The sequence below is a fragment of the Lutra lutra genome, chromosome X, assembly GCF_902655055.1.
Source record: "Lutra lutra chromosome X, mLutLut1.2, whole genome shotgun sequence".
Lineage (NCBI taxonomy): Eukaryota > Metazoa > Chordata > Mammalia > Carnivora > Mustelidae > Lutra > Lutra lutra.
Genome location: NC_062296.1, coordinates 46,666,007 through 46,674,741, shown reverse-complemented (window position 1 = coordinate 46,674,741; position 8,735 = coordinate 46,666,007). Strand labels below are relative to the sequence as shown.

General features: G+C 35.0%; 1 pseudogene; it reads right to left on the bottom strand.

Annotated features, from left to right (window-relative positions):
- Positions 1-4,169: 4,169 nt before the first annotated feature.
- On the bottom strand, positions 4,170-8,160 carry LOC125092080 (actin-related protein 2/3 complex subunit 3-like; annotated as a pseudogene).
- Positions 8,161-8,735: the final 575 nt, after the last annotated feature.

Here is an 8,735-nt window from a genome sequence, read left to right as displayed (position 1 = left end):
TTTGCTCTGTGTTGATGGGTCTACATATACTGGGAAATGCTTTTAAGTCTGTCCCATGTTCTGCTCTAATTGTCCTGAGTAGGTGCAGACTAGCACATGTACAGTCTCTTCAATCCTGAGTTGACTTTGCTCCCAGGAGGGCTCTTTCTGGTTCCCTCTTGGTTTCTCTTTACTAAAATTCTGGCTGTTCTGCTGCTTTGCTTGCACCAGCTCCTCCTAATTGCTCTCCACCAAGATCCCCATTGTTTTTGACAATGTCCTTAGGGACAGAGTTCTCCATGCTGTTTCAAATGAAGGCAGTCCCCCAGGCAGAGAGGTGGAATTCTTTGTTCTCATTGCATACCTTTGCACTAAGAAAGGACCTGTGCACCACTGAACCAAAGCTGGGGTGTGGGGGCAAGGGGCGAAGAGTGAAAACACCACTCCCTAAGTGGACACTGGGCCATGGTGTCAGTCCTTGGTATTCTGAGTTATCCTCTCCTTGACTGAAACATCCAAACTTTGAGTAAGCTAGCGTGGAAAAATCAGGGCCTCAGTATTCTCACCCTGCACACAGAATAGTTTGCTTCCACTCAAAGAATGGAGGCTGGGTGGTGAAGGTATCATCAGTCTTCTTGGCTGTGCCTGAGAGGAATAAATTTCTTCAACACAGAATTGGGGGGCAAAAAATGCAGGCAGCTACCCCTGCCAGGGTGAATCACAGCCCTGGAGTGGGAGCTGGGAGGAGGAGCCCTACTTCCTCCCAACATCTTTACCACACCTGCCTAAATAGAATACCTAAGGTCAAGCTTCTGTAACACAGACCTAGTATGGTAGAGGTTATGTAGGTAATTCTTCAGATGCCAGACTCTTGCTATTCTTACTGATATTTAATAGGTTTTCTTGAATCAATGTTTTTCCAATTGATATATGACCTCTGCATAATTTCTAGAGATTTTTAAATTATTGTTTTTAAAAAATAATTTCCAACAGTTAAGTTGTTTTGCTGCAGAGAAGGTCTACTGAGCGGCTCACCTCAACATTCTGGAAATTTCAGCCTTCAATATATTTTTAAACTTAGCTTCTTAGTGGAAATGTCCAGCAAAAAGAGAAATGGAGTAGGTGTCAAGAGCCAGGGTTTTCATTCCAACTTGGTCTCTCGCAAAACCAGTGATTTCTCCTGAAATTCGGTTTCCGAATGAGGAAATTACATTAAAGGCCTCTATATTGCAACTCTAAATACCCTATGCTTTTATAAAGTAGAAATGGGAATAGAAGGTAATCAGTGAAAAATGTTCTGTAGCTGTGTGAGAACAGGATATAAGAAAGCAATCCACTGCCTTTTTAAGCCAAAACTGTTCCAACTTGTAATTAGAACAATTCTAATTCTACTTAATCAAAATACTAGTTTTGCATGCTTTGCAGTAAAAAAAATTTGTCACCCCAAAGGTTTCCTTCCTAGCCATTAGAACTGAAAAACTTGGGGCAACGGAAAGTTGCCTTTCACTGACTGGTCATCAAAAATATAACAGCTTAATGCTAAGTGAAAGCACTATAATTTACTACCATTTTACCTATATTATGAAATCTGCAAATAATTATTTTCTTTCTGTGACAATTCCAAGTTTTCACCTTCTGCATAAGGCTCTAAGGCCATACCCCAGGGTGTCTATTAATTATTCATACTTAGTCTGAGTGTGTGAATGACAAAATACCAGTTCTCCCTATGTATTGCAGAAAAAAGTTGCTTCAATGGGCCACCCATTTCTAGTCACAAAGATATACTGTTTATTTAGTAATGATTATCTATACAAATTGCTATAACAATAAAACTAATAAAGAAACTCCCTTGCTGAGTTGTTTTTGTCTTAACTAAATAGTTTTAACCAGCGTACTTGATTTAATATGTCCTTTACTATATATAGTTTACATTCAAAATCTATATACTCAAAGCAGGGGGAAAAGGGACTTTTTATAATTTAAGAAAGCTGCTAATGCAAATATATATAAAGCTTTCAATTATTACTCTACAACAGAACATCCTATGATAAAGGTAGAAGGTATATATGAATTATAAAAATACACTGGCAAAAGTTGCTACTCACTGATACATCCAGCAATTAGGAAGGATGACAGCAAGATGACAACATGGAAAAAGTGACCCAGAAACAAAAATTCATATAATCTTTAAATACCTTATCCTTAAAGCAAAATTATCTATCTATCTATGTGGGGGGCATGGAGGGAGAGAGAGAATCTTAAGCAGGTTCAATGCCCAACTCGGTGCCCAATGCAGGGCTTGATCCCATGACCCTGTGATCATGACCTGAAAGCAAGAGTTGAATGCTTAACAGACTGAGCCATGGAGGTGCCCTTTAAAACTTACTTTTATACTAACCATTTGTACAAACTGATCTTCATCAGCATCTAAGGGAAAAGGCAAAATAGTTATCATAAGGTATATAAAAAGTGCACATCCCTGTAGAGTTAAAGTAAATGCATACTTTGAGTTTGTCCACATGCCTAGGCCTCTTTTTGATTCTCATAGTTAACCCTCACATTTGAACTGCTGAAAAAAACTTCCAAATGAACCTATCCATTCACCAAGATATTTCTATGTTAAAAACCCTAAGGAAGGCATCAGTTTTTCTGATCCCAAATTACTCGTTTCAATTTTTGCAAATTGGGATTCCCTTTAGGAAGGAAATACACAATTTTAAAATACAGGGATATAAGAAATAAAACCCCATCATCTTACTCCATTTTCAGAGCCCATATTCTAAAACTGTAACTTATTCATCCCAATCCACTAAAAATTATGTTTCAATATTGATTTAAAAAGTTTATACTTTATACACCTTTATGTGAATATGTAATAATGTAATGTGAAATTATTGTTATAATAAATGCCACTTTTCTTGATGTTTTCTTCTGAGTGAGTCATCCTAGGAAGCTTTCCTTTTGTTTATTATTTCACTGTATGGAACCATCTTAATATGATGAATTTAAGAGAAAATATTTAAGACTTACTTAATGGCCCTAACAATAACTGTTTTTTAGGTTATTCAAGTTTTTATTAGCTGAAAATACTGGCTAATGACCACATTATCCAATGGTCTTGAGACGACCTTTAATTATATGAAAAGAAAATAGCTTTTTCAAAAAGAAAAGAAGCTATTTAAATTGGAAAAGAGAGGAGCTTCTAAGTGAACATATACCAACATTTTATTAACTGGTAAAACTTGATCATTTTGTGTGGACTCTTCCTTGTTAAGTCACATTTAAAGGAACTCATTAAATTACTGAAGAAGGAAGGGAAGATCTTGTAATAAATTCTGACGTGTCACTGATTAAAGTTCCAATCATCTAGAGTACATATACATAACTTTCTCCTATTTACCTCAAGGTCATTAATAATCTTTAAGTGGTTGCTGCTTTATATACAATTGTGAGCATGTGCACACACACATATCTGTGTATGCATACATTCCATTTAGTTTTTTCTTTATATAGCTTCAGACAGCAAAAGCACTATAGTTAAGATGGAAATAGAAGGGCAATTAACTTCCTAAGCTTTTTAGATCATTCCCAGTACAACTGTCAAATTACATCAGGGTTTTAAGTGTTAAAGAGAAAGGCATAAATTTTGGTCCCAAACAAGAGCAATAACTCATTTTGATGAAAAAAATAAAATTCCCACTGATAGAGATGCTGGTTAATGATGAATAACATTCTACATACATACATGAGAATTAAGGTTTTTCCTTCAAAAACTATACAGTGGCAGATTTTAAAAAATGAAGATGTACGTATCTATCTTTGAAGTATGTCAGCGGGGAGGGAGGAGGAGAAACAATGAACCTACACTGCCCTCTTTTAAAAAGAAAAAAAAAAAAGAATGGATACTTTTCATCTAAACTATAAGCATAAAGGAGACTTAAAAAACTATTAAAATTTGGAATCCAATGTAATTCATCTGATTATGGATATCAAATGGCTATCAGGCCCCCCAAAATGGAAATGGGGCAAAGTGAAATAGTAACAAAAAACATGCTTTAGGCATAACTAAGGCAGTAACAAGAAGGTAATTTGGGGCTAAATGCCTATGTCACATTAAATATTGTGAAAGATGTAAAACTCAAATTTCTTTTCAAACAAATCTTATCTAAAAAAAGGATTATAGAAAATGGGAATGTATGATTTTTTTTTAATAAACAATTCTGCTTCAGTGCAAATGTGTCAAAAAAAAAAATGTCTCGCGCAACTTAGCAGGAACAGTTTCCACAGCCTTTCACACTGTTGACAATTTCTTCTTGTAGTTTCTTCCTTTCCTCCTCTTTGGACATATTTTCTTTCTTTGCATCCCATGTGGGGTTATTATGGTTCTGCACACGGCTACTTTGTGTATGCCACATTTCTGAATAGATACTGCCAGGGTTTGCAAGCAAACCATGGTGGGTACCACGTTCAGCTATCTTACCCTAAAAAGCAAAAGCAAGAGAAACATAGAAAAAGGTCATATAACTAGCATAATAACTGAAAATACATAATAATTTCTAACTAAGGATTTTGAAGGATTTCCATTCATTAAAATACCTCTCCCAATTCTTTATCCATAGCACAAGTAGGAAAAATTAAGGTAGGGATGCTTTCTTCACTATTAAGGTATTAGTGTAGTGAACAAACAAAAAGCTATAAAATCCCATATACTGTAAACCATTTCACTTAAAAGAAATGAAATTTTAATGTTTTATTTTTTAATTTTGAAGGGCAGAAAAGGAAGGTGAAAAATTTTAAAGGTGATTGTAATTGGTAAATATTTAATCAAAAGCACTGTGATTTGTAACAGGGACTTAAATACCCTGAAATCCTTATGTATACTTTAAAATAAAAGATTTCTCCATGAAAAGCTTATTTCTTCCAGTAGCTATTTTTGTTAACAACAGATATTAAACTTAACATTACAGATTTGGTATAGATTCCAAACTCGTATCTACAATTAATTTGCCTCTGACAGCTACTGTTAAACATGGTGGGAGACAAAAGGAGTTTTGTCACTTTTACTGGTACTCCCAGTTATAGGACCTTTACAAATATACCCTTAAGCAAAACAACTAAAATTTGTTTCACATCTGAGTGGTTAATTTAAGACTCCTCTTTCTTTGCTAGCTAGGCAGTTTAAAAAAGAACTATTTTGCTCAGCTATTTAAATTCCTCTGGATTGTGAAGAACATAGTTCTCAACCTAGGTATGTGTGGATCACTTCATTGGCACAAACTCCCCTTGGATTACATGGTTTATATTTTTCTATTTACCATTGTCAAAAACAAAATCCTCAGTGAAAACTTCATCAAAAGTTTCTAGAAAAAATAAAATTATTTTTGTGGACATACCAATGAAATAAATCACAAATAATTATCCTATAGTAAAAATATATTTTAAATTACTTTTATTTATATTAAAGCACAAATGTATGTATCTTTAAAAGTAAGATTAAAAGCTTATAACAAAAAGGTCTTTTGTCTCCTCCCTCATACCTATCTCCTTCCTATCCACAAATTCATAGCTATTTCTTCTGGTATTTAAAAATACATATATGAATATATACATGTATTATGAAATTCAGCACTCCTATACTACCCCACATTACCACTGTTTCATGTTTACACTCTTCTAATAACATTGGTTATAGCACAAGTGTTGTTTAAGTTAATATTCAGTATTTACCTTATTATGACCATGTAAAGCATTACCTGCTGAGTCAAGTAAGATACTAGAATTTTATATATTTTTCCTTGTAAAATTTTTGTTCTTCCTGGACTTAGTAACTGCCACACTTTTTTTGTTTTCTTAGTTTTCTATGTCACTATTGGTAATTCTCTCTAAACTTTCTCCCAGAATTATAAAGACTGTCTAAATACTATTTTTCTCATAATCAATTGTATTAGGAGATCTATTAGTTCAATCCCCCATGACGATCACCGCTTTGAGACAATCCTCTCACAACTTTTAAGGCTGTTTTATTTATCCTCAACACTAAAATTTTATGGTATGTGTTCTGGTGTGTGTGTGTTTTCTTTTCCATTCGCGGGTACTTGGTAGGCCCTTTCAATATGGAAATACATGCTTCTCCCAGTTTAGCAACTGCCAAATTTGCTTTTTCTCACTTCATCATCTAAATTTACACTACTTTTTGCTAATTCATTTGAGAATGAGTTACAAACATCATTACACTTCGCTCCTAAATATTTCATTAGCATGTATCTCCTAAAAACAAGAATATTTTCATATTGACTAGAATATAAATATTTATAGAATAGAATACAAATATTTATAGAAATTTATCTAACATATAGTCCATAGTCAAATTTCATCTGCTGTCCCAATAATATATCCTTTATATACATATTTTTCCACCCAGAATCCAATTAGCATCAATACATTCAATTTTTAAGTTTTTGAGTCTGTGGGGTATAAAATACCCAGGTGTGTTTTTTAAAGAATGCCATTTAAGTTGTTTTTGTTTAGTGCTCCTGATTATTAGATCCAGGCTAAACATTTTTGGTAGAAATATAATACAGGTGATGATGTGCCCCTCTGCATCAGTTCAGAAGTACACAATGTCAATTTACTCCACAATTATTAAGTTTGATCCTTTGATTAAGGGAGTGTACCAGATTTCTCTATTTTTTTTATTCTTACTTAATTTTTATTAAGCACCAGCTTAATACTACAGAAAGTTCCAATCACCCTTCAACAACCCATTCTTCCCTCCCCCAACCAAATTCTTGATAAAGAGCTCTTCGAATGAAGACACTTCTCTTCACTTCGCTCTCTTCTCTCTTCTGTATAAAACTTTAACAAATAAAGACAAATAACTGTGTACATCTTGCTGTAAAATGCTGCTCACGGCTGTGGAAAATGTCTGCCCAGGCTCTTTTCACTGTCCAGGTCCTGAAAGACTCTTGTTCATGAACTGTCTCTTCTTCACAAAGCAAGTCCACCACTTGCTAGGTTTATCATTCTGAAGGTCAAAAACTTTTTTTTACAGTCTCAGTCCAGTCTCTTGTCTCAACTGCTTTAAGTAGGCCCTCATCACCTCATTTTCCTGTTTGTTTGCCGGTTTGGCATAAATCGCATGGAAATAAATAAATAGTCCATAGTCTCTCATGGTTCACCTCCCCTTCCAATTTCCCTCAACTCCCTTCTCCTCTCCATCTCCCCTTGTCCTCCATGCTATTTGTTATGCTCCACAAATAAGTGAAACCATATGATAATTGACTCTCTCTGCTTGACTTATTTCACTCAGCATAATCTCTTCCAGTCCCGTCCATGTTGCTACAAAACTTGGGTATTCATCCTTTCTTTTTTTTTTTTTTTTTTTCTGAAAAACGATCTGAGAATTTTGAAGGGGTGGGGGGTGGGAGGTTGGGGGCACCAGGTGGTGGGTATTGTAGAGGGCATGGATTGCATGGAGCACTGGGTGTGGTGCAAAAATAATGAATACTGTTATGCTGAAAAAAATAAAAAGAAAAAATTAAAAAGGAAATAAATAAATAAATAAACAAACAAAACAAAACAAAACAAAACGTGGAAAACCAGACTCTCCAGGAATGGGAAAATTAGTGATTCCCAGCGTATACATTTCTTTTTCACCTTGGCTTTTGGGACTGCACTTTTGGAGTTTCTTTAGGCACTCAGAAATGTAGAGAGTTACATATATCAAGGTTCTATCAGCTTCATTCTTAATCTCATAGTTTTTGAAGAAGACATTGGCCTTGAAGTAATAGATGGCTTCACCCACAATATCAGTATCTTTTGTCTCTCTAGAGGCAGGTCCTTTGAACTGACTTCTGATAGGCAACAGTGCCACATTTCCAATGAGTTTGGTGTCCAGATCCATGAGAGATGAGTGGTAAGCCGGCATCTTGGCGGTGCCCCGGTTTCAAGCAAGACGAGGAGAAATTTCTCTATTTTAAAGGTACTTTTTCTCCTTGAAATTAATCTATGGGTTACATTTTCAAACTATATAAATAATCCATTCCCCAATATTTTTTTTTAACCATAGGGTTTTAGCAATCAATGATGATTTTTAGCTGTAGTCATTATTACAATGGTAGTTACAAAATATGATTTTCTAAATTTATCATTCCTTCTACAAGTGATAGTTGGCATGCTTCTTAAAGACCTTTCCCCATCAACAGATGAATGGATAAAGAAGATGTGGTATATATACACAATGGAATACTATGCAGCCATCAAAAGAAATGAAATCTTGCCACTTGTGACGACGTGGATGGAACTAGAGGGTATCATGATTAGCGAAATAAGTCAATTGGAGAAAGACAACTATCATATGATCTCCCTGATATGAGGAAGTGGAGATGTAACATGGGGGGTTAAGGGGGTAGGAGAAGAATATATGAAACAAGATGGGATTGGGAGGGAGACAAACCATAAGTGACTCTTAATCTCACAAAACAAACTGAGGGTTGCTGGGGGGGAGGGGGGTTGGGAGAGGGGGGAAGGGTTATGGACATTGGGGAGGGTATGTGCTATGGTGAGTGCTGTGAAGTGTGTAAACCTGGCGATTCACAGACCTGTAACCCTGGGGATAAAAACACATTATATGTTTATAAAAAATAATAATAAATAAATTTTAAATAAAAGAAGAAGACCTTTCCCCATACTTCTGTATTGTTGTGAAATTATAGGTTAGTTTTTTTACTGAACATGCTATAATTCATAAGTATCAT